Source organism: Myotis daubentonii, chromosome 13 (assembly GCF_963259705.1).
Source record: "Myotis daubentonii chromosome 13, mMyoDau2.1, whole genome shotgun sequence".
Classification (NCBI taxonomy): Eukaryota; Metazoa; Chordata; class Mammalia; order Chiroptera; family Vespertilionidae; genus Myotis; species Myotis daubentonii.
This window is the reverse complement of record NC_081852.1, coordinates 36470488-36496883: the sequence shown is the minus strand read 5'-3', so window position 1 is coordinate 36496883 and position 26396 is coordinate 36470488. Positions and strand designations below refer to the sequence as shown.

The 26396-nt window shown below is 46.8% G+C and overlaps 1 protein-coding gene across 9 annotated transcripts in view; it reads left to right on the top strand.

Annotated features, from left to right (window-relative positions):
• Positions 1-9439: 9439 nt before the first annotated feature.
• SGMS1 (sphingomyelin synthase 1) overlaps positions 9440-26396 on the top strand; it is a 247466-nt gene continuing 230509 nt past the window's right edge. For 7 of the 9 annotated variants that reach the window (XM_059662719.1, XM_059662720.1, XM_059662718.1 and 4 more), the window contains exon 1: positions 9440-9576. The gene's annotated coding sequence lies outside the window, so the exon portion shown is untranslated. Of the gene's footprint in view, positions 9577-10214; positions 10237-26396 lie in introns of those variants that run through there. The other 2 variants (XM_059662714.1, XM_059662713.1) reach the window with 2 other exon arrangements.

Below are 26396 nucleotides of genomic sequence, written 5' to 3'. Positions count from 1 at the left end.
TTGTGTGAACGAGGCTGCTACGCCCTGCTGTCTGCTTTCAGCAGCAGGGCTGAAAGGACTGGGGGACTCCAGCAGGGCTGAGGGGACTGGGCACCGCCATCTTTGTGATGGAGTGAGGGTCAGTTTGCATATTCCCTCTTTATTAGATAGGATTTTCTAAGAGGTCACAAACTGTTGTAGGCAGTGGGAATGGGTGTTAGACCTGTGGGGTCAGACTGGGTTCAGCAACCTCAGTACTTGAGTTCTGGCTAGGAAAGAGAACATTTATTATAAAATCACAGAGGTGGGAGAAGTAACTTGTAGAAGAAATGGGCTTAAGAAACAAGTTATAGAGGCAAAGGAAGGGCCCTTGGAGTTTAGAAGTGAGGAAGGTCATGGTAACACCCCTGGGGCGATGGGAAAGGGAAGGGAGAGGCACTGGCTCCTCTGCCCTAAGGGCTTTAAGGGTGGAGAATTTAGGGTAGGGAGGGTCTCGGGAAAATCTCAATAGATTATTCAGCCATTTCCCAGGTATGTCCTTTCAGGGTTGTGGTCTCCACTTATTGATTGAATGACACCAGGGCAGGGGGTCATTATTCAATGGAGCTGGTCCGTCAGCTGTAGCTGGTTTTGCTTTTCTGGGCCTCGAGCTGAAATACAACTGAGGCATATATATATTATCTCTAGGGAGGAAAGATTGGGGCATCTAAATTGCATGACCAGCAATATGCTAGGGGAGGAAAGGTCACCCTGGGACAAGGTCCCACCCTACAATTATCCTTTGCTAGGCATCTAGGGCTTTCCACCCTGGTGACCTTCTGTATCTGGCCCATCATCCTTGCTCTGCTCCTGTCTGTCTAACTGACTTAAGGACCTTTGCTAAATTTAATTTCAGGGAGGGTTAACTGAAGTGTCCCTCCTAATGACTTCACTTAGAATTTACTTTTACTACATTTGCACTTTATTTTTAGATTTTTTTTTCTGTATTTATGTTGTTAAAAAACAAAATTTAACTGAATAACTTTAAAGATCAAATTGACTTTATTCAACAATTCATGATCTGGCAGCATCCCATCTAGCAAACAGAAAGGAGTTATGAGGAGATGTACAAAATGGAAGCCTTTTATAGGCAAAAGGGGGAAAGAAAAAGTTTCTAACAAAAGGTAAATTGTTTCCTTTGGGGGAGAAGAGGACCTGTCATGCAGATTACCTCACTAGTACTAATCAGGTAATTTCAGGTTGACTGGAAAGGTTCTATTCCTGGTAGAGGCTGAAATTGCAATGAGGGTAGGTATTAAGTTTTGGTTTGTTGATGTGGGCCTTAGCACAAGGGACTCCATTTTGGGCCTGTTGTCTCTTTTTTTTTTCTTTAACAATTTCCCCCCTCAACTGAGAGATGTTATCAGATTTTAAGGCGTTAATGCCACACTCAACTACAGCTCTTCTGTTCTTGAAGGCCTTAATCTCTGTGATATTTACAGGCCCCAAATTCACAATTTTAATTCGGTCATTCTCTTCATTCCTTTTCTGACATTCCAGTTTTAGGAAGATCATTTGCCTGGTGGGTAGTGGCTTGGAACAAGCATTTAAAGCTTCCGAGAGACTATAGTGTGCTAGGGATTACTAGGATTATAACTAGGATAATTCCCAATTTCTGGAATACCACTTTGGAGCAATGGTCCTCAGGACCCCAAACAGTCAAAATCAAAGAAGTTAAAAAAAAAAAAAAAAGACCCTGTTGCAGGAGCCACCTTTTAAAGCCAAGTGGTTTGCTCAGTGGCTTTATATAATTGAGTTTCAACTTCTCTAGATGTGTTAATCCAGGTGTAGCAGGTGGTGCTGGCCGCAGCACAAACAACTCTTTGCTCAGCTAAAAGATAATCAAGGGTTATCCTATATAATTAAGATCAACTTTGACCAGAGAGTTTAAGGATTTTTCTTGGGCAGGTACTGCCTTATCAGTGAATTCTGCAATGTTTTCAGGAGTTCAGATGTTCCTGATCATACCGTAGCTTCATTTACATTTACATTTGGTAGGGCCCTTCCAACAGGAAGCGAATCCTGAATCATGAATGCCTCTTGGTAGTTCCTTTCTAACACAACAAGGTAAATTCAGGGGATGTGACCAATGAGGTGTCTCTGTCTGTGGATAGTGAGGAGCACAATTAGATAACCTAAGAGGTAATGACTGGTTATGCACCAGCTATCTAGGCATTCAGAGGCTCAAGGAGAATGATAACCACCATAGACAAAGATAAATCCTCTTGGGTACAAACCACTTCTGCTAAGGTGGCACTGATGACAAATCTAGAAGTCTGAAAGGTTACCCACTTAGCAAAAACCTAGGAGATATGGGTGATGGCATTTGTTTTCAGGTCAGTGTCAAAGTAACAGAAAGGGAAAATAAGAGTTTCCTGTTTAGTTCCAGTATGAAGTCTTGATCTGGTGTCGGGAGAGGAAGCAGTCTTTCTCTATGTCAGTTATTTCTCCTCCTAGTCGGTTGGATTGGAGGTCTCCAGCATTTGTACAGGACCAGATGGCAGCTGGAGCCTTCTTCACTTGAGATGTATGTCCAAGGTTGAAGACCCTGAAATTTTTTTTTGACTCCTTTAATATATTTTTATTGATTTCAGAGAGGGAGAGGGAAAGAGAGGTAGAAACATCAATAATGTGAGAAATTATTGATTGGCTGCCTCATGCACACCCTACACTGGGGATCAAACTGTGACCTCCTGGTTCATAGGTTGATACTCAACGAAGTCCCTGAAATTTGCCTGCTATCTGGGTAGTGAAGAGGATCTGGTATAGTACCTTCCAAGGATATTTAAGGGCAGTCTTTGTTCTTTATGATTCCAAATCAGAAGGTTGGTTAGAGATTTATAGCCCGATATTTGAGGAAACTAGGATAATTTAGGATGCAGTCTAGTTTACAGGTATATAACAAAACCTCAAAGAAATTAATAGAACCAGAATCTAAAATCTATAAAGGTATGCCTGACTGGCTTGGCTCAGTGGTTGAGCATCGACCTATGAACCAGGAGGTCACTGTTTGATTCCTGGTCAGGGCACATGCTCAGGTTGTGGGCTCCATTCCCAGTGGGGGATGTGCAGGAGGCAGCCTATCAGTGATTCTCATCATTGATGTTTCTCCCTTTCTCTCACTCCTTCTCTGAAATCAGTAAAAAATATATTAAAAATATAAACCTACAAAGGTATAAACATAATTTTTCTCTGATTGCCTTCATTGTTTCCAAAGTTAGTTACAGAAAACTAATTTGATTAAATTTGCCTGATTATTTACATAAGTGCAGCAAGAATAGTGATGGAGCCCTGGATGGTGTGTCTCAGTGGGTTGGGCATCATCCCGTGATCCAAAAGGTTGCTGGCTTGATTTCCGGACAGGGCACATGCCCGGGTTGCAGGCTCGATCCCAGGTAGGAAGTGTGCAGGAGGCAGCCCATCCATGTTTCTCTCTCCTTCTCCTTTCCTTTCTCTCTGAAATCAATACAAAATCTTAAAAAAAGAAAGAACAGTGATTGATCATATAAGCTTTTTTAAAGACAGTTTTGCTAGAAACTTATGAACAAGATGCCAGGGTGGTTTTCCCAAGGGCTTTATTGACTCCATGAAATCACATTAATTCCTTCAAGGTGTCTAGTTATATCTGAGTCTATGAGTCTACACAGATCTCTTTCAGATATGACAATCCAGTCAAAATGTTGGTAATAAAACCAGTATTTTGAATTGTATCCTGTTACAAGAATAGATTCATAGCAAACTGATGCAAATAACTATATTACCATGAAAAGAATACTTAACAGTTTCTAAATTCTGAAGTGATCAGGTAGGAAAAAAAGTAAATGTTTCACCTTTGTTTAAAAAGGTAAACTTTACCAAATTGTTGTTAGTTACATGTAGTTTAAAAGAAAAAGTTTCTTCAAATCTGAAAGACACCCATTAAAAAACCAGCAACCTTTCAAACAAGGAGTCCTAAAAATTATATAATCATCCTCTGTTCGTTAAGTCCCATGTTATTAATTCCTGTTCTGCTTGAATCCAGTTTTTCCCCTAGTTCCCAAAATTCTCACCCAGTTTAGTTTTATGATCTTAAATTTATCAGAAACATTTACTTATCAAAATTATTTCCATGAATATCCTTGAGGATGAAGCACTTTTGCAGTACTGCTTTTTATAAAAGCATCAGAGTAAAACAAGAACTGCCTCTGGAAAGACTTAAAGATGCTCATTTTTAAAGATATTGACACTGTTGGGATTAACACAATTGTTAAATAATAGGAAAGGAACAAAGGGAAGGCCAAATATTATTGTCATCTGTGCAGCTTTGCCAGGAAGCTTCAGTTTAACACTCCCTTGGTCAGTATATTTCCCATGGATCGCCGGGGGAAGGGACTGGACAGGGGAAGAATGCATGCATGCCCAGTAAAGTCTGGGTGACATAGGGAAGATATTTGTCAGTCAGTCAAACCTGGGAACAGGTCACTGGCCAGAGTAGAGGTGGCCATTGCAAGCATGGGAAAATGTGAGATACTTAGCCTCCTGAACAAAGGAGTTTGCTCTCTTGTGCTCTTGTTCTCTTGCACTCCTGGTTTCTCAGGACCCCTCATACTCCTGCTCTCCTGCATTTGCCCACATGGCCATGAGCCCCACACAGTGGACAGTAACTAGCCTAATGTTGAACCGGACCCAACTCCACCATGGAATGGAAACTTTGGACACTGGCTCTGCTTTTAGCTCTACTGAATCCAAGACTAGATTAAGAAAAATGAGACTTTACAAATCGAGGGATGCAATTCCACACAAATAAAGCTTTCTACCACATCTCTCTCATATTCCTTTGGGAGCCTCCAGAAATGTTTATTCCAATGGTACCCCAATCACCCCACTCCCACTAGCAATGGAGAATGACTAAGCTTTCCTCTGCTAACAATATGAGAGTTCATTTTAATGGAATTGACAAGAAAAGTTGGTTATTTCTGTGACACACAACATGTAAAAATAATAACTAAAATTATGACAACCTTACACCAGGACATGGTTAGACTTTAGGAATTCCATATAATTTCTGGAACACTTATATATCTATACAAATAGGGCATAAAGATGCTTCAGAAGTCCTCTGGAAAATCCCAAAGTTAGTTTGAGGTCATAAAGTCTTTATTTAGAATTTGATTTTGGGAAGTTTGTAAAAAATATCAAAAGATTTAAAAACACTTGGTCAAATAAGATCATAGGTTGCTGTGAAATAATACAAAGATTTTGCAGGCAAATGTAGAAAGTTAAATAGTTGTTTAAAAAAACCCCAAAACAACCCTTAGCTGTTTTTGTTTTAAATATATTTTATTGATTTTTTACAGAGAGGAAGTGAGAGGGATAGAGAGTTAGAAACATTGATGAGAGAGAAACATCGATCAGCTGTCTCCTGCACACCCCCCACTGGGGATGTGCCCGAAACCAAGGTACATATGCCCTTGACCAGAATCGAACCTGGGACCCTTGGGTACACAGGCCAACGCTCTATCCACTGAGCCAAACCGGTCAGGGCCTTAGTTGTTTTTTTAAAATATATTTTTATTTACAGAGAGGTTGGGAGAGGGAGAGAGATATAGAAACATCAATGATGCGAGAGATTCACCAATTAGCTGCCTCCTGCGCACCCTCTACTGGGGATCGAGCCCACACCCCTGGCATGTGCCCTGATGGGGAATTGAACTGTGACCTTCTGGTTCATAGGTAGATGCTCAACCACTGAGCCACGCTGGCGGGCAACCCTTAGCTTTTTTAATAGAGAAAATTCAGCATTCTTAAGTAATCAAAAACCCGATAAAGACAACAGAGAAAATTATTTTGACGAAACACATAATCATTTTCTAGGCAGATTATTTTCAAAGGTAAAGAAAAACTAAGGAAATGGGACTTTAGAAACCGAGGGATTTTCTACCACATCTCATTCTCCTGAAATTCTTATTCCAGTGGAACCCCACTCTCATTATCAATGGAGAAAGACCATCCATACAATTCTCTAATAACAATTCCCATTGTGGATTCTTGTACTGGGGGGAAAATTGAACCAGCTGACCTTAACAAATGGGGACGACAGACTGGGGGCTCTACATAAATGGGGAACTGCAAACTGCCAACCCATGTGGGTCTTGGGACAGAATCAAGGGACGGATTTTTCCACCAATTAAATGAGACTTGTGGTCTGTAAGAGACTAGGGGTTTGGGCTCGGGGCAGAATCATTTGTCAGCTTACGCTGATTTGCCTGGTATTGGAAAGCCAATTAGATTGGAAGCTCTATGCAAAGAGAGCCGAGCTTGGAATAAAGAAAACTTATTCATGGCCCTTGGAAATGGTTAAAAAGGCAGAGAACTCAAAAGGGGTTTGTTGTCCCCAAATATTGTCAGAAGTGTACTTTGGCACTGACTGGGTAGCTTAGTTGGTTAGAAAGTCACCCCAATATGCCAAGGTTCCAGGTTTGATCCTTGGTCAGGGTGCATACAAGAAAGCAATCAATGTTGCATAAATAAGTGGAGTAATAAATCAATGTTTCTCTCTCTCAAAATTGATTTAAAAAAAAAAAGTTTGCTTTGGATCCCACCACTGCCACCAAATCTGTTAAAAAACAAAATTCAACTGAGTGTAAAGATCAAATTTACTTTATTAAAAAAAAAAATCACAAATTGGGCAGCAGCTCATCTAGCAAACAGAAAGGATCTCTGAGGAGCTGTATACAATGGAAGGCTTTTATAAGCAGAAGGGGGCAAAAGAAGGAAGTTTCTAACAAAAAGTGGATTGTTTCAGGCAAGGCACCTTCCTTTGAGGGAAGAGTGTAGTCTACCAATCAAGATTAACTCACTTGTGGGGATCAGGTGATTTCAGATTAAGCGGTTAAAAGTTACATTCCTGGGAGAGGCTGAAACTGCAATTAGGTTAGATATTAAGTCTTGGTTTGCTGATGTGGGACTGAACAAAAGTGACTTAATTTGGGGTCTATTGTCTTTTATTTAAAAAGTTACAGCTTTTCTTTCTGAATTATTTTATGAAATTGGAATAAAGTAGAAATAGTTTTATACCTGGCTTTTTTTCAGATAAAGTCTTAAAATTACTCATGGAAAACCATTTAAAATGTTTATTATAAAAATTTCAAACACAGGAAATTAGAAAAAAAATGATAATGAGCACCCTACTAAAATCACTTACAATCAAGTAAATTTAAAGATTCCTTGACACAAGTCTACACCAGATGCTTGAACCTTATTTTTAGGAAGTCCAAAGCTTAAGCGACATTGCATAAATAGCGCTCCAGGGAAACCAGCCAGCGGTTTTCTGGCATTTCCTTAATTAGAAAAATTTACATTACAAAAAAGCAAACTCTTTCTTTGACCTCTAGTGCAAACTGAGGAAAACTCAACTGGGCTACTGTAACTCACTGCGCCCTACCCTCAGTAGACACTGAAAACATGAACCCAGTTTCAGTCATTTTAAAGTCCTGTGTGACAAGTGCACTTTCTCCGTCCCCCGGAGAAGCGCAGTCTAGTGTCACGGGGCCAAGCAGCCCGTGAAGCCGGAGTGGAGGGCGCGGTTTTTGCACCGAGGCCGGCCGGCGCGCTTTGACTTACCCACCGCTCACCGTCTTTTAGGGTCAACAGCACAACATCTGAAAGCCACACGTGGGAAGTGGGCCGCCCCGCGGCTTAGTGGAAGTGAAATGTAGGAGAACCACCTACGTTAATGCGATCGCAGCATCCCGCCCTTAGAATTCCCCATTCGGTAGACCCTTGCAATTCTAACCAATTCTCCTCTGATGGTAAAAAGGCTAGTCCTACGATCACAGGGACCCCCAAGTGCTTCGTGGCAGGAGCTCAATAAATATTAACTATTAATATCACCGTCCAAGCTGTCCACCGGAAGGGGCTGTGGACACTGCACCGCCGGGAACGGCGACGGACGCTATCCAGATGTTGCTGCCAACACATCCCGCTTCCTCCGCGGGGACCAGGGCAGAACTAGGCGGCAGCTGGAGCGGCGGCGTCACTCGCTCACGGAAGGGAATCCCTTCCTCCAGCTTCCACCTCCGGGAGAAAGCAGAGGCCGTCCGACCCGGAGCCTGCCCCTGCCTTGCACAGCCCTCGCTCCCCGCCCGGCCAGCCGAGGGTCAGTGCCACGATCCTGGCGCCCAGCGGGGTGCGGGGCCGGAGGCAGGTGCGGAGAGGAGGCTAGAGCCCCGCGGGAGGGCGTGGCGGGGACGAGGGCGCTCTGCTCACACCCCGTTCGCTCCCGGTCCGTTCCCATCCGATCGCCCGCGGCCGATGGCCTGGCGGAAGATGGCTGCCCGAAGCGCCACGGACAGTCACGTGTCTTCGCGATACCGTCGTGCGCCCCCACCCCCGCCAGGCTAGTCTCCGACACCGTGGGAGGCGCTCCCTGGGCAGCTCCTCGGCGGCAGGGGTATCTCCTCGGCGGGGGCCGGGGAAGGAAAGGGCACCGCGGCGGAAGGCCACCTCTCCCCGCCGACCGCCCCCAACCCGGGCGCAGGGGTCCTTCGAAGAAAACCTTGCGTTGGGCAACCTGCACCAGCTCGGGCTACTGGGCATGCGCAGTTCCGGCCCAAGCCTCCGGCTCTCCGGGTTTTCTCGCGACTCCGAGGGGCGGGCGGGGGGTGGAGCCCGGGCGGGGCGGGGCGGGGCGGCTCGGAGGCACCGGGAGAGTCGCCGGTTATAGCTGGTCCCGCTTTCCCAGCGCGAACAGGCCTCTGGGGGCGGCCCCGCAGGTGGGAGGCGGCCCCGCTGGTGGCTCCCTAGCTTTGGGGCGTTGGTCTGTGAAGTCCCAGGCCGCCCCTTTTAAATGCACGTTCACTCAGGAGTTTTCCCAAGGGTCGCAGCTGTAGGCGGGGTGGGGAGGAGCCCCCTCGGCCGCTCGCAGACTCGTGCCCAGAGCCCGGGCTCCAGGAGGCCGAGCTTGTGCTCGCGGTTCCGACCAGCTCCGGCCCCCGGCTCCCCGGCGCTCCGGCTCCGCCTCTGACCGTGAAACTCGGCTCTCGTCCGGCTTCAATAAACGGCCCTTCACAGCGTGCGGGCGGTGCTTTGATCGTCGTTGGGAAAACACTCGCCGCCCGAGCTTACAGTTACTTAAGAGTAAAACAAAGAGGCCAAACCCCCGCTGCCCCTGGGGGCGCAGCCCGGTCTCGTGCCTCGGTGCCGGGGAGAGCCCCCGGCGGGCCCCGCCCTCCCGCCCCGCCCCCCGGCCGCCGGGAACACCCGGAGGAGCGGATCGGCGCCGCGCGGGAAGCCGGCGGCTCGGGCGGCGGACTGGGCATGCTCTGCGGCCCGGGAGGCTCGCGGTGGCAAGTCGGAAGGTTTCGCACTCGGGAGGCAGCGGCCGGGGCAGCGGCGGCGGCGGCGGGCACGGACCGGAGCGGGAAGGGCCAGCGAAGGCTGCTCCGTCCCTGTGCCCCGCGAGCCGGCCGGAGCGCGCGATCCGGGTGCAGCGCCCCGACGCTGCCCGGCCCCGGATTCCATTCCGCGGCGGGGGGCTCGGCGAGCGGAATTCCGGCGGCTGTCGCGACTCCGGTGCGAGTGAGTCGTGGGGCGCGGGGAAAAGGCGATTTCGGGGGGCCGATCGGATACCCGCCTCGGGCCTGGGCCTGACTCCTGGGAGCCGAGGGCGAGCCGCCCGGGGGCGAGGGGGCGTGAGTGCTGCCCGCGCGGTGCCGCGCGCGTACCTGGCGGGCTCTCCCCCCCTCCCCCGCGCGGCCGCTCCGGAGAGTGGGCGCAGGGGGCGGTCGGGCGGCCCGGCCCGGGAATCGGAGGAGGCGGGCCGCCTGCTCGGCTCCCGGTCCAAGTTGGGGCGGGGAGGAAGGCGGGGGCGTCCGTGGGCACCTTTTCAGAGGTGCTGCGTGCGGGCTGGAAGGCTGCCGAATGTCTGAGTGGGGCGAGCGGACGGCGGCGGGGCCAAAGCAGCGGGGAGACGAGTGGCCTTTGGGCAGCGGCCCCGCTGGGGTCGGGAGACCCGCCGGGATCGACCCCAAATCACGGCCCCACCCCCACGCCCCGGGCAGCGGCGTGACAGTTGGTACCTCCCGGTCAGATCACGGTCGGCCAGGCGCCCAGGGTTTCAGGATCCTCCCAACCCAGCTCCCTGGCCACGGCCGCTCCGTGCCCCTCTACGACGTAGCTGGCGGGACCCCACTCCCCGAGGAGCACGCTCCCCGCCGTAGGACGCAGAACAGCCTCTAGGTAGGAGGAGGTCCCGCGATCCCGCTGGGCTGCCCCCGCTGGGTGGGGGTGTTTAGGGGCGAGGCCTGGAGGGACCGTGGGCGCAGCCTGGAGCTGGACAGTCGCTCCGGGACGCGGCTGTCCCCGTGAACGAGGGGTCCCCGCGATTCCGAGGGGGCTTGTCAAGGGCAGAGCAGCGACTCGGGTCGCAGCGTCTGGTGGGCCGATGCGCTGCCCTGGTCCAGCTAACGGATTCAGTCTGGCGCGTTCTGGTTAACGCTTGCTTCCCTCTTGGGAGCCGCGAGTGAAAATCGGGACAAGGGTTGACGTGGCTGAAGGGAGTGAAGAACAGCTGTGCGGGTGCCTCTCAGATGTTTCTTTTCACCTTCAGACAGTGCAGACTTCTGCTGTACACGCTTATGAAACCGCGAGTGAAGGCTGCTGTCTGAAAGGGAAGTTTATGTTCTGCCATGGGGCCTGCCTACTATTTCAAGCTCCCCGGACATGTACCTTCCTGGACCTTTAGAGCTGTTGGGACAGGTTATTTTGCTTTCAGATTTGGGGGCGTTTCTGGTTGGCTGCCTGGAAATGGAAGTGCGAAGTGCCTGTCACGGTGCGCTGTGAACTCCCCAGCTTCCTGGCTCTGGGTGTTGAACCTTCACGGGGGACTGAGTGGGCAGAAGGAGAGGAGTGGGCTGGTGATGTAGCAACTGGCTGGCAGTTGCCTAGGGCCGCCCAGACTTAACAGGGTTGGGGCTCTTTTGGCCTGTGCTGAAGGATGTTTCATTGGTCCGGGTGTAAGATGCCCAAGGGAGCAGCCAGGTGTGTGTGTGTGGGGGGGGGGGGGGGGGAGGGTGGGCCACTGCGTGGTCAGTGCCCCAAGGGAAGCCCAGGGATGTTTGGTGATTCAGCAGGTGGCAGCCTTCCAGCTCTGAAGCCATGCCTCGTCCAAGCCAGCCAGGAAGCCGTGGCTGCAGCTTGTGCCCGCTGCTGGAGGCGCCAGCTTTGGGGCAACCTCCAGGAGCTAGCTGCCTCCCGCCCACAGCAGCTCACTTTTCATATCGGGCTTTCTGTTTAGGTCCGGAGGCCCTAGGCTTTTGGGTTTCTACTGCTTCGCTTAAACTGTGTAGCATGTTTTTGAGTGTCTCCAGTTCTGTGACCTGCTAGGTAGCAGGAGGTGGCAGCTGACACCACACACAGTTTAAGCAGTTAGGTTTTTTTCAGAAAAGGATAGCAATATGCAAAGCAGAGAACTCGTCTTTTCCTTTATTTCTGCTTCAGAAGAAATTTACATATTTAGTAAAATAGTTAGGTGTATTTCTGCAACTCTTCAGTGCTGTTGGCCAGCTATTTCAAATACCAGAAAGCATTTAAAAAATTAATTCAAGGGGTGGATTATACTGACATTAAAGGGACACCGTTATTTTAAAGTGTCTTACTCATTGGAGGGTCCCTAGCATCCTGCCCAGTGTCTACCTTGAAGATACTCAGTAAATCCTTATTCAGCTATAATTTAAAAATGTTGTCATAACAGAAGCTTGTCAGTACATTTTGACACTTAAATAACCTTGTATGTTTTCTTAAGTCAGGATTGCCTGTGTTGACCATAAATATTCAATTTTACCTTAAAAAGTCAACTCTTTTACTCCCCCCCCCCCCTAATTTTCAAATTGTGGCAGATCCTGTACTCAGCTGGAAAAACGTGAGCATGCTTTGCTAACACATCTCATGAAAATCTAAAGTATTCTTACATATAACTGTCATACTTAAAAAAAAAAACCACAAAACCAAAACAACCACTGAAAAGTATACATGCTGCCTATCAAATAGACTTTATTAACAAAACTTTATACAGAATATTTCAGGAAAACCCTAGCATTTCCAAACCTTTACCATCCAATGAAAACTGCTACTGTGGAAAAGACAAAATAATGTTTTGGGAGTAAAAATTCAGGGATTGTTTGCACGGGGAAGTAATCTCCCCAGTCTTCGGGGGAAGTGCGAGTGTTTGGCCTGCTTATTCTTCTGTATTTTACCTTAGTTATTCTCCTTCCTCTAGTTGTTTAGCTATTTCTTCTTCCCCTAAAGGCATACTTTCCTGGCATGGGCTTGCTTACTTACAGCTGCTGCCAGAAGGATCTGTTGTATTTTCTCACACAAACTCAATCTGTGGGGATTTTTCTCGTCTTATTATCTCATACACTTTCCCACTACTTTGTATGGTGCACTGTTTGATGGCCTTTGGAAAAAGCTGTGGTCAGTGTGCCTTTGTGGGGGCACGGCTGATTATAGAAAGTTTTTCTTTGCCCTTTATTGGATGGTAGCTATAGTCACAGCAGTCTGTTATGGAAGACCTGTATGGCACTCCTAGTCTTAAGGATTTTGGAGTTTCTGATACAGGCTGTTGGTCAGGAATATAAATGGTCATTTATCACTGCCGATCACATATCAGGAATTTGGGCTGTGAAGTTTGTTACTAAAGTAAGCTGCATAGTCACCAGAGGATCATATTTTGGATTAGCCCATTTGGATATGGGAGTTGGGAAGCAGTGTTGGCTATGGGTGAGGGGAGAGTGAAGAAAGGGGAAGGGCTAATGGAGACAGGAAGATGGCTTGGTTTTGTAACTGTGACTTATGTTTTAGTAAAAAGGAATTGAGTGGCTCATCAACAAGTGTGGCTCAGTCTCCACTGGAGTGCTCTGATCCCCTCCCCAGTCCTCTAGCTCCACAAATAACACACCACACACAGACACACACAGCTCTACGGACACACACTGAAGAGACACAGGCGCAGAGCTAGACACACATCCCTTTTGCCCAAAGCCAAGAACCCCAGATTCTTTTTAAAATGCTAATATGGCAAAGAGGGAAAATTCAGGGCTGAAATCACCTTAAGCTTGTATTTCAAAAAGATCCCCCTTTCCTCTCTCCGGCCTCTGCAGAGCCCTGGGGCTTTCACTGAAGTGAGTAACCACTGTATGTCAGTGCAGGAGAGTGGGCGTTTAGGGATAGTTTTGGTGTTTGTTTTTGCTTAAACAACAGATAAGAATTTCCTCACAATTATAGAGGCTGGAATCCCAAGATCTAGGTGCCGGTAGAGTTGATTGCTCCTGAGGCCCCTCTCCTGGGCTTGCAGGTGGCCACCTTCTTGCTGTGTCCTCACATGGCCTTTCCTCCGTGTGCCTGAATCCCTGTGTGTTTTCCTCATACGGGAAAAAGAGTCCTATTGGGTTAGGTTCACCCATGTGCCCTCATTTGACCTGAATTCCAAATACAGTCATATCCTAAGGTGGAGCGGCTGGGTGGAGAAAGCCAGACTTGTTGGGTTATGAAATTCATGGAAATGAAGGAGAGGGACCTCTGGGGGCTGGGAGAATGAAGGGATTGGATGAATACTGATTAAACGATTACCTGGCACTGTATGTCTACCTGGATGTCCCAGGCAGCCATAATGAGTAAGTCCCAAGTTGAACTCACTCCCCGCTTCTGTTGAAGGGTTGGTTAACATCCTCAGGTTTTGGCACAAGATTCTCTCCCTGTGCAATACTCCTTTCCACTCCCATTCCCCTCTCAGAGGAGCCTACTCTTCTGTGTTGGATATGTTCGTGGGTATAGCTATGTCTTTGCTAAAGATATTACATTATTTTGTGCATGTTTTCAATTTACATTAAGTGGTACTGTTCTATAGATTTTATTCGGTTTCTTTTTCATTCATCATTAAACCTTTTTATTACAGAAGATTTCAGACATTCATTAAAGTCGAAAGAGTTTCATTCAACATTTTATTTGTGAGATCTAGGTTTACCCAGTGCGTTGCTGTGACTGCTGCGTATTATGGCCGGCCTGCTGTGCACCCACCAGCTTTACCCACCCATTTCCCTAGTGATGGACACTTAGCTCGCCTCCACGCCTGCTACTGGGAGCAAAGCTGTGATGAAATTTCCTGTAGCAGTTTCTTAATGATGCTGTGAGAATATCTCTAGGCTAGTGGTTCTCAAAGTGGTCCACACCCAGCGGCAGCGGCATCACCTGGGCACTGCTGCAGATTCTCAGGCCCCAGCGTAGACCTCCTAAATCAGAAACCCTGGGGACAAACCCCATCAGTTTGTGTTTTAACATGTCCAGCCTTAAGAGTCTCATGCACGGGAAAGAACCTCCAGGAGTGAGTGGTGATGACTGTTACCCAGTGTTGATGATTTGGTTGACACTCCCACAACAGTGCATGAGGGTTTCTGATTCCCCACAAGGGCACTAGTGGTTGATATTATCCATCTTTCTAATTTTGTCAATATTTGGTGGCTATAAAGTGGCATCTTGTTTTGATGTAAGTTTATTAATGAATTTGAGCATCTTCTAATATATTTGTTAGCTATTACAGTATCTTTGACCAGCTTTAGTCTGTTTTTCTAATGCATTGATTTGCAGATGTTTCTTGCATAGTCTAGAGCAGCTGTGGGCAAACTAGGGCCCGCGGGCCGGATCTGGCCCGTTTGAAATGAATAAAACTAAAAAAAAAAAAGACCGTACCCTTTTATGTAATGATGTTTACTTTGAATTTATATTAGTTCACACAAAAACTCCATCCATGCTTTTGTTCCGGCCCTCCCGTCCAGTTTAAGAACCCATTGTGGCCCTTGAGTCAAAAAGTTTGCCCACCCCTGGTCTAGAGAGAAATCCCATTCTGCCATCTGTTTGTCAGTGGTAACTGTCAGAAAGTTTTAGTTTTAATATAGCCCAAGTCCATTAATTTTTTGCCTTATATTGCACTTTAGGAGTCTTAAGATGTTCTTCCTTCTTCAAGATTACAAAGATACTCTATATTTTATTCTATCAGCTTCCTAGTTACTTTTTACAATGAGAGCTTGGATCTCTTTGAGGTTTATCTTCATCTATGGCATAAAGAGGAATACAACTTTATTTTTTCTCTTTCTATTATGTGAGCCAGTTTTCCCCAAATCATTTGTTAAACAATACTCTTGTCCTAAAATTTTTTTTGTGTGTGTGTGGAGCATCCTTTATCATACATCAGGTTTTCTCATGCACATATCAAGTCTATATTTTCACTTTATGTATGGTAAAGTACATCCATTTAAAGTGTACAGTCGGATGAATTTGGTGAACGTCCATACCTATGAAACGTCCATACCAAACAAGATACAGAGCATTTTCATTACCCCCAAACTTCCTCGGGCCCCTTTGCCTGCCTCCTTCTCTCTATCCCCAGACTCGGGTAACCACTGGTCTGCTTTCGGCCACTATAGATTCGTTTGCATTTTTCAGAATTTTCTATAAATGGAACCGTCCAGGATGGTACTTTTTGTGCGCCTGATTCCTTTCACTCAACATGCAGATTTTTAAAATCTTTTTAAAAAAATTGTGGCAAAAGAGACAACATAAACTTACCATTTTTAAGTGTACAATTCAGCATCATTCAGTACATTCACAGTGTTGTGCAACCATCACCACTGTCAATCTCCAGAACTTTCCCCCCTGGCCCAGATTGAAACTATTCACATTAAACCCAACATACTGATTTTGAGATTCTTTATGGGGGTTTGCTTTTGAGTTCTGTATTCTGTTCCAGTCGTATCTGTCTGTTTATATGCCAGGTTATTTGTATTATTATAGCTTTGCAGTGTGTCTTATATGGCAGGGTGAGCTTCTCATTTGCTCCTCTTTTTCAGAATTGGTTGTTTGTGGACCTTTTCTCTTCCACATACATTTTGTAATGCTTGTCAAGTTCTCAGCAAAGTCCTGGGAATGTGATTGGCATTGCACTGAATGTATAATTCAACAAGGGGAGACTTGACACCTTTTCTGTGCTAATATTGGAATTCTTTCCACTAACATGGTTACTATCCCATCTTTTAAAAATGACTTTTTAATAGAGTTTTAAATTTTTTCTCTCATGATAACATTTTTTGCAAAGGTAATATGTTGCTTTGAGGAGATTTGAGTGCGGGCTTCTTTGTCTGAACCTTAGAGGAAGGCAGGGTCGGGGCTTTAGATAGATCTTGTTTCAGTATTGGTTTTCCATTCACCAGCCTTGAGAGTCATTGGGCAAGTTACCTTTCAGTAGTACCAGGTCCTTCCTCACTCAAACTGAATCCCAAAAGCCTCTCTAGGAGGCTGTTGAGGGCGTTAAATGAGATAATGTAGGAGAAGCAGGGACTACAGATCTTGAAGCAGTTGCTGCTCAGTGAATGTTGGTGTAATACCTTCCCTAATGCTGGCTTTGAATAGCATAAACTTCATACCTTTATTCTGCCTTTTAGGGATTGATAGCAAAGAAGTGTCAGAAAAGCAAAGTGAATAACCTAATCAATTAACCGTGTAACACCCTCCAAGTCTACATGTGCATCCTGTGCTCTTACCTAGTTTTGTGAAGCTTCACAGAAATTATAGATAATTCCAAAGAATTTTACAGTCCAGTGGGGAAGAAGAGACACAAGAAACAGAGAACTCTATGTGGCAGATGGTGTATAATTAGGGGTTAAGTGGTGTGATGTCAGGGGAGTTATGAGAAAGATAAATGCTGCTCTGTAAGAGTTTTGACTTGATTTGGGTAGAATTAGATGAGGGGGAGAGGTGGGACTGGTGAAACGAAGTATAATTAGCATTTCTGTCAGGGCTTTGAGGGCAGTCCTGACAGACAGTGGATTTTGTCCCTAAATTTAAGTGCTTTGCGATCAGTGATAACAAGTGGCTAATAGATGCCTAGATAACTAGTATGTGTCTTACAGTACAGCGGTTAAGAGCACTGACCCTGGAGCTAGAGCAGCCGTGGGCAAACTACGGCCCCGGCCTGCGTAAAATGAATAAAACTAAAAAAAAAAAGACCGTACCCTTTTATGTAATGATGTTTACTTTGAATTTATGTTAGTTCACACAAACACTCCATCCATGCTTTTGTTCCAGCCCTCCAGTCCAGTTTAAGAACCCATTGTGGCCCTCGAGTCAAAAAGTTTGCCCACCCCTGAGCTAGAGTGTCTGGGTTCAGATCTTGGCCTTACTTTTTAGGAGCTGTGGGGCCTTAGGTAGATTAGGTAAACCCTTTGCACCTCAGTTCCCTAACCCTCGAGGGCGGTGCAGTAACAGCAGGTACCTCACAGCGTTGTTGTGAGAACAACATAAATTAACATGTCAGGCACTTAGTTCCTGGCACAAGACAATCACTCTACGGCAGTGGTTCTCAACCTTCCTAATGCCGCGACCCTTTAATACAGTTCCTCATGTTGTGGTGACCCCCAATTTCATTGTTACAAATTGAACATAATTAAAGCATAGTGATTAATCACAAAACAATATGTAATTATATATGTGTTTTCCGATGGTCTTAGGCGACTCCTGTGAAAGGGTCATTCGACCCCCAAAGGGGTCATGACCCACAGGTTGAGAACCGCTGCTCTAAGGTGTTCGCTCTTCTTAAGATGACTTTAGTTCATATCCATTGTTTCTCTCCTATCTTACTGGGTAGGTCCGAGAGGTCTTATGCCCCAGAGTTGATGGCTTTTGTCCAGAAAGATTTGCTGGAGGCAGAGTGGGCTTTCTCTGCACATTGCTGGGCACATGATGGGTGGTCAGGTTGCAGACTTAAATAAGTACCTGCTTGATAGACAGTGAGTGGGTCACGTGCCGTCTCTGTCCATCCTGGATGTCCTTGGTCAGGGCTCCGGAAGGACCGGATAGAAGAGGTCAGGGGGTTAGCATACAGGATGAAGGTTTCATTTTGCTGTATTTCTAGTTCTGACAAAGGTGTAATCATAGGGATTCATATTGTTGAGGGCTAACCACCTACAAGGCACTAAGTCCTTGATCCCTGTGATAGTCCTGTGAGATGGATATTACTGTCCCCTTTTTAGAACTGAGGAGAGTGGGGCACAACTCATTTGCCCAACAAAGAAGTAGTGCTTTGATGGAATTTGATGTTTGGGGCCTTTGCCAGTTGGCAAAAATGGCCAGAGTAGGTGCTGTCGGTGGAGAGACATGATTTATGTAGAGTTGTGAAACACGGGGGAGCCCAGCAGGGCATTCCCATGACCTTGGAGGTTTATCAGCCTAAGCTGGTGGTTCTCAAGTTTCAGCCGGTATCACAGTCACCTGGAGGCTTGTGAAAAACACCCTGTGCTGGGCGCACCCCCTCCAGTTTCTGAGGCAAGTAGGTGGGGGTGGGGCCTGGTAGCTGACTCCTCCAACATGTTGGCGGGGGGGTGGGGGCTGCTGATGCTGCTGGTTTGGAGACCACCCTGAGAACCCTGCCGTGAGCAGCACTCACTCAATGAGGGGCCAGCTGCTCCCACTTCTAGTTACAGTCAGGTGAGCCGATTTCAGGTTCAGAAATTTAAAATACTTCCCACCTCATGAAAGAAAAACAACCCACGAGGTCCTGTTTATCTAGGCCAGCAGAGGAATGTCCGAGCCAGTGCAGGGTAGAAATTTGCTTTCTGTCCCTAGCAGTGTTTCTGACACGGCTAAGATGGATGGTAATCCAGGGGGGAGAGAAAATTTGGAAAATGCAAGTTAAAACTCATTAGAAGCATGAAGTAGCATCTAATGCATCTCATTTTAGGAAGATGCCCTGATTTGTTTTAACTTTGTTATTATTATTTTTGTTTTTCACCCACTCACTGCCATAGGCACAGCAAAGCTTTGTGTCCACCATTTATGCCTTGGGGAAGATTTGGGCGCAGAGAAACGGAAATGTATGAAGATACACAGTCTGCCTGTGGAGAGGCGGGAGGGAATCTTATTGGACTGGATTAATTGTAGTAGAAAACTGGCTGCAGGAAGGCTCTTAAAAGAAAAGGCATGAAAAGGAAACGAAGGGCTGTGTGCCCATTTCCAGCTGTGCTGAGGTAAGGTAGCCACTTAGGCCCAAGCTTAGCACAGCGCCCACACACAGGAATCCCTCAAGAAGTGTGAATTGCTGTCATTGTAGCACAAGTTTTCTGTTTTGCAATTGAGGCTGCATTTCCCTCTTCTGAACAAATGAATGAGAACATTTTAGAATTGAAAGATTTTGTAGGAAATCGGGACTTAGGATCACTCAGAGGAGAACATTAAAGTATTTGGGAAGAAACTTCGGTATCTCTCCTGGGACTCTGGCAGCCAGGGAGGGCTCCTTTGCTTGGTCAGAGGATAGGTGAAGGGTAGGGGGGTGTATGGGGGTGGGGATTGCTAAGGAAAGTCTGGGGAGGCCAGAGAGGCCTGTGCACACATGCAGGTGTTCTCCAGTCTGGTCTTTTTATAGCCTGGGGTTTACAATGGCATAAATATGTGCTAAGGGTCTGTCTGCTGTGGGCTAGGCCCCCTGGTAAGCCTTGAGATAACAGAGATGAGTGAGATGGCGTGTGGGTCCTTGAGGACTTGGGGAGGGGGAGACAGACATGTCCACAGACAAATGACATCGCCACAGAGTGGAGTGAGTGCAGTGTGGCAGCTACACACCAAGCCTCCTGGGGCAGGGGTGGGCGGGACGGGGGAGAAGGGCGCCTGTTCCAGGTTCCTGTACAGCAGCAACGTGAGAAGGTAAATGATGCCATAGTCACTGTAGCTGGAACTGGAAGTGGTATTGTTTTGGTTTTGTTCTGGGGGGGTTTCCATTTTTAGTGAGGTAACTCCCACGGCAGGGAGGCGTCTAGGAAGAGGTGTGCTGTAAGTGGTCAGCCAGCAAGGGGAACTGGAACTGCATTTCAAAACCACATAGGGTGTTGTAGGGAACACTTGGCAGTTTGTTTTCTTTGTGTCTAAAAAAAATGTAGCTAAATTTTAGTTACATCTTAGGAATAACTCTCTCTAAGGTAAATCAGCTTTTAAAAGAAATATCTGATTAAAAACAAGGTTTTATTTTATTATAGCTCAATTTCTGGCAAAGTGCTAAATTCCGCTTAAAATTTTGTTTTCAATAGTTGGCTTTTCTCATTTCCTTGGTCCTCTCTTTTCCTGCTTTACCCTCTTTTCCTTCCCTCCCCCTCTCCCTCCCCTTTCTTAATACCCTTATAAACAACATGCAAGCTGAGGCCCACGTGCCAAGCTATGGCCTTGGCAAGCTTGGTCTCTGTTCCCTTGTCTGTAATGGAGAGTTTGGATTCGCTGACCCCTAGCTGCCTAGTCCCCAGGCTCCATGAGTTCTGTGATTGCGGGATAGCTGACACGAGTGTCTCTTGACTCCAATTATCAGCCGCTTATTATCCTGTTAATAAAAAAGTATCTTATTTCAGAATGTCCTCCCCCAATCCTATTTAGTTGTGAAATGTGGAAACCAAACTGAAATGCGTGGTTTTTCTCTGAGTAGGATACAAAGGTGATTTCTTTCCTGGGTTCTTGTCCAGGTGGATTCGAAGAATGAAGCCATGGACAAAAGGTGGTCTAGGAAAAAGTGGCAATTTATTGGAAAACAAGCACAGACTCCCACGCGGGGTGGGGGTCCCCAGGGAGTGTCCACCTAAGCCCCTTTTTCCTAAGGTTTATAAAGGCTGCAGTTCTTTGGGTCCTGATAGTCCCCTCTGATTGGTCGCTATAGCAGCTTCAAAGCTCAAACCCCACGTGGGTCCCCTTCTTCCTCCCCCTTCTGTGGCAGAATTCTCAGTCCCCTGTGAAAATGTGTTTTCCTCGTCCTCCCTGTTGTTTTTCTACTCCCGGTGGCTTTCCCCTGTCTCCGGTGAGTGGGTGTCTTCCTCTCCCCTTAGGCTGTGGCATCTCTTTTCTCGCTCTGTGAATGCCTTTTGGCAGCTCCCAGCCCCCCAACTTTGCAGTTCTCCCCCATTGACCGACCCTCTTTATTTCTAAAATTCCCTAAACCTGCCTATTTTACCCCTAAAAACTCCTTTCAGTTGCGTGCCCAAACCACTTTATAGAAAGAGCAATGAGTGGTAGATTCTTCACTGTTGGTATTTTCCACGTGGTGACTGATGCTCCTGGCAGGCTGGCCCTGTTAACGGTGTAAAATGTGGGGTAGCCAGTCTTTTAAATGTTTCATTCAGGCATACTGTGTGAAGCCACGAAGGCTGTTATGAGTAACATTAAATAAGGACAAATTATAAGGGATGTGATGATTAATTTCAGGTTACAGGGTGGCCGGGGGCGGGTACTCCACAGCTAAGCCAGTGGGTGGATGATGCTCAGGTTAGGAATGGCGCTCCTGAGTCACAGGTTTAGCGAAGGTTGAGAGAAGAGGAAGATCCTGGGGACAGGGCGGTGGAGAACAGACCTCAAGAACCCTGTCTCCTAAGGAGGTGGGGAGGGTTGGCTGAAGGGGATGCCCCCTCCCCGTGGAGCAGAGGCCGGAGAAGTCAGGAAGGGGAGAGGAATAGCAGCTGAAGGGGGGCCGCGAACATTCACCCTCCTGAGAAACAGGCTAACAGTTTGGGCGGCTGGCTGAACAGGAGATGGGCGTGCGGATGTTCCTGAAGCCCAAAGAGAAGAGGAGTTTATTTCTCTTGAGAAAGCGAGGAGGGGAGAGGGCAGTGTGTGAGGAGGCAGGGCGGTGGCTGGTGAAGGTGCTCAGACAGGTGGCATGCTGGAGGAAAAGCCACGGGGCCCGAAAGGGTGTTGGAAAAGAAACACCCTGTGTGGGAGACTCCATGGCCTTCAGCCCAAGGCAGGCTGCCTTGGTAACCCGAGATTAAGAGAGAGCAAGTGGGGACAGGTATGGCTGTCTTTCTGGGGCACCGGCTTTTTCTCATGTGAAATGGGAATAATAAGCACTCGATCTCAGTGTTGTCAGCTGAAAGCCCTGGGCGTGTGCCTGGGGTAGTGCAGGGCGACCTTGGGGAGTGGCAGCAGAAGGTGCCCCGGAGATTCTCTGTCTGAGGGGGAGGGAGTGCTGGTTCCCTTCCTGCTCCCTCAGGGGCGCGTGGACCTTGACTAGATGCGCTGTGAGTGAGGCAGGGAGTCAGTGCACGAGACTGTCCAGCTGTACCCACATTTGTGGCTGTGTGTGGTTGAGATTTCACCATGTGGACTGTAGTCTCCTCTGGGGTTTCTGCCTGATCCCAGAGCCTGTCCCTGTTCCTCCTCCCGTTAGTTCACCCTCCTCACCATCAGATCCCGAGGGCATGGAATGCCTCCTGTATGCCTTTGCTCTTAGGCAAGTCTCTTTGTAATGGCCTCAGTCTCTTGCCTAAATTTCCAGACCACTGGGACCCGCTGCTTTGGCTGAGACCAAGAATACAGTGTAGGTGTGAACTGTCTGCAGGCCTCGTCTGCATGGAGTTTTCTTGGTAATGGGACGGACACTAATCAAGCCAGTGAATATACCTGTAGCATGCCAGGTGGTCAGGAGGCAGAGCCTCACCCGTGCCTCCTAAGGGCTCTGCCGCCCATTCACGAGGTGGGTGACTTGACATCTGCTTTGCTGCTGCTGTTGGAGTAGTGACACCCGAGTTACTCTGAAGGCTCTGCAGAGTTACCAGCAGCTGTGCTGGGCAGCACTCCAAGTTTCCATAGGGCCCTGAACCTGGCTCTTCCCCTCCCTTTGATTTTGGAAACAGAGACAGCGTGGTGAGAACACTCAGGAGTGTCTCCAGTCTCCTGATGGCCATTTGTTTGAAGGCACTATCAGTGGCCCAGGAGTCCTTACTGGGGTCCTTGATGGTTTCACGAAGCCACTGAAGTAAAATTTATCATTTTAGGTGTGTGCATTTTTCTGGGGAGAGTGTTTAAAACTTTCATTAAATTCACTTGGAAGATCTTGAAAAGGCCCATTTTTATGAAAGTGGATAAAAGGTTAAAACTGTTCCATTGAGGGTCTTTATTACTGTCTGTCCCCTTTTTAGAAGAACTAATGAGAAGTGAACGCCTAAAGGCAGGAGGCAGACACACACAGAGCCTCATTGCAGTTATAAGGGACTTGATATTTCTGTGATTCGGGTGGGACAGGTTCAGCTATTCTTCTGAGGAAATAAGAGAAGCAGGATGGTATAGCTGGCTGGCGGCATGGAAGACCAGTGAACTTAGTGGGAGAAGGGAGGGGGAGGGGAGTGTGAAGCTGCAGTGTGGTTTCCCCTCCACTAACGCAAGAAAAGCAGATTGAGCTCTGGAGGAGAGCAGGAGTCCACTTGAGCAGATGCTTTCCTCAGATTTCTGGCTCTGATGGCACCAAAAATAGGTCTGGAGTGGACAGCTTGAGTCTGATGTCAAAGACACCTGTTTGAGGAGATTCTTCTGTGTGAGAAGTCCACAGTAGTTTACCTAAATAATAAAGTTAATGTCAGTTGTCATTCACCATAAGGGTATGAAGGGTAGCTATTAAGAGAATGGCATAGATACTCACACATTATTTGATACAGCAATTCAACTTCTGGGAGTTTAAGAAATAATTAAGACCATTATTCATCCCAGAGCTGTTTATCATAGTGGAAAGTTGGAAACCAAAATGCAGCAATAGGGGATTAATTAAATTATGTATAATGCACAATGGAATACTAAGCAACACTTAAAAAATAATATCTAAAAGAATACTCATGTAGAACATTCTTCTAAAAATATTGGTATGTGCAAAAAGAGAGAGGAAGGGAAAGCGAAAAAAAGAGAAACGTCCATTTGCTATTCCACTTATTTATGCATTCATTGGTTGATTCTTTTATGTGCCCTGACTAGGGATTGAACCCCCAACCTTGGTATATGGGGATGATGCTCTAACCAACTGAGCAACCCAGCCATGGCTGTACTGATTTTTTAAAAACAATAAATAAATACACTATTCAGGATATACTAGCTGAGTGCCTACTGTGAGGCAGGCACCCTGCTGGGGACTGGTGACATAGTTATGAACTAGGCAGGCATGGTTTCTGCCCTTAACAAGTTTATAGTCTACAAAGGAAATAGTCAAGCCATATATTGACTATAAAAAGTTTTATAAGTACTTATACGTTTTGTATAAGTACAAAAGGAATGACTCTTTAACAGGTAGTTTGACTGACTGTGAAGTCTGATTAGGTCTCTCCTGTTTGCCTGTTAGGTCCATTGCTGACCTGAAATCCCTGATGTTCTAGAAAGCCTGAAGTCAGTCATGATGTCTGATAATGCCCTGCTGTTGAACTGTCTTCTTCCTTTCTCCCCAGCACAGTGCAAGACTCTGGGTGGAAAGGGGTGGTGGCTTTAGAAGTGGGGGATAGTCCTGCCTCCTTTCTGGCTTCTGTTCTTTGTGCTAGTTGTCACGGGTCGCATCACCAGCTCACCTGGAATTGTCTCTTGTCGTTCACTGCCACCTCTCTTGGGCCTTATGTTGTTCTGAATGTTGGGCCTCTGAACTTACTTTGTCTGTGGTGTTTGCTGTCATGTGGAGTGGTGCTTTATTCTTAGAAATCATCTGGTTTAAATTCCTTCTTGGAGCCTGGCAAGGCCTGGATTGGAATCTGGGAGTCCTGATTCCCTAGGGGCATTTTTGCCACAAGGCACAGCCGTGGCCTCTCCCAGTCACCATAGGCATGGCTCTTCCAGGCAGATATGCTTTAACAACTAGGAGGCATTTCAATTCACTGACCCTACAAAGCTCCAGTAAAGGTTAACTCCTTCAAAGGCAAAGCAGGTTTCTTGAGAAGGAGAAAGTAATGACTGTCTTTGGTGGCGTGGCGGCCTGTCACAGGCCTGAGATGAAGGCGAAATGCTGTTGGCACCGTTTGGCAAGTTTGTGAAAGTGTGTTCTCTGCTAAACTTGGTGTGCTTTCCCTGTGTGTCAGGCTGTGTCAGGCTGTCAGGGTCCGAAGGGGAAGGAGTTGTGGGGTCTGCTCTGGAGCTACACTCCAGAGAGGACAGCTGAGCGATGGCCTCGTGACTGTGCAGTGTGATTAAATGCTGTCTGTACTAGCGCCTGGGACTCGGGACTTTTGGCTGAAATGTGCATGGAGGCATTTACTGGGGAGAGCAGGTTTGAGCTGGACATTGATAAGGGGTAGGATGGCCAGAGTCGTGAATGGTGGTCCTTGGAGTTGGCAGTGTACAGCCTGTGCTGACTGTTCAAGGCTGCTCTGTATTTGCCTTTTAACCTGTTGGGTTTTTCTTTTAGAAAAACTTTTCTTTTTCTTTCTTCTCCTCTACACCCCTTTCACTCTTACCCCATCCCCTCCCTCTTCCTCTATTTAAGGTATACAAGCAAAAAGAATGCCATTCATAATCTTATCCCCATAGATAACCACTATTATTTTGGTATATATCGCTCCATTCTTTTTTCTATAAATATTGGATGTGCGCCAATAAACATTTTGATCAAATGCTGAAAGACAGTATATTAAAAGGAATAGAATTGCCAAAACTAAATCTCACTGTTCTAGAATTGACTTCTGGGATACAAGTATAAATTGGAAATTTTACAAAATGATTACAGTGTTATTAACATGATAGTCATTGCATTGTGGTACAGGAACTTAATTGCTTAGCACATACAACCAGTGCAGAGAGCATTTGTGATACTGGGTAGGTAGTGACTTTCAGCTGAGGTAGAGGAGGGAGGAGCAAGGCTCTTATTTATGTTTTTGAATTATTTTTGCTAGCTGTCAATATAAAACACTGTAAGTGGTAGTTTACCTCCAGCTTATTAAACTCTTGTCAGATAACTGGCTCTTCTGGAACTAAAGGTTTCCTTGGTGGCGATCATGCAGTTTCGTTGAAGTTACCCCTCCCCCCAGCTTTGTGCAGTGCTTGAATAATCGCAGACACAGAAGTAAGGTTGTTGCCTGTATACAATTTCTTCCCTGATGTTTTGCACACAGTTGCTCCTTCTCACAGCCAGTTGAGAGAAAGAGTCCGGAAGCCTTGGCTCTGAAACTGTGGCCTGGGAGCAGCGTAATGAGCTTTCAAGATAACAAAGCTGTTTTCCAGATCTCCATCTGCATCTCGGCTTTCACTGCCTGCTCACACTTTCAGCTTATACCCTGGAGAAGAGTGACAGAGAATCTTTACAGATGTAATATGGGAGAAGTGTCTGCTCTCCAAGCACCTCTGTTTCTAATAGTCGACTGCTTTCCGCAAGTAATCGTCGGTTGTTGTTAATCCTCACCAGAGGATATTTTTTCCATTGATTTTTAGGGAGAGTGGAAGGAGGGAGGAGAAAGACACAGAGAGAGAAATATTGATGTGAGAGAGACACATTGATTGGTTACCTCCTGCATGTGCCCTGACCGGGGCTGAAGATCAAGCCTGCAACCAGTGTACCATGTATGTGCCCTTGACCGGAATCAAAC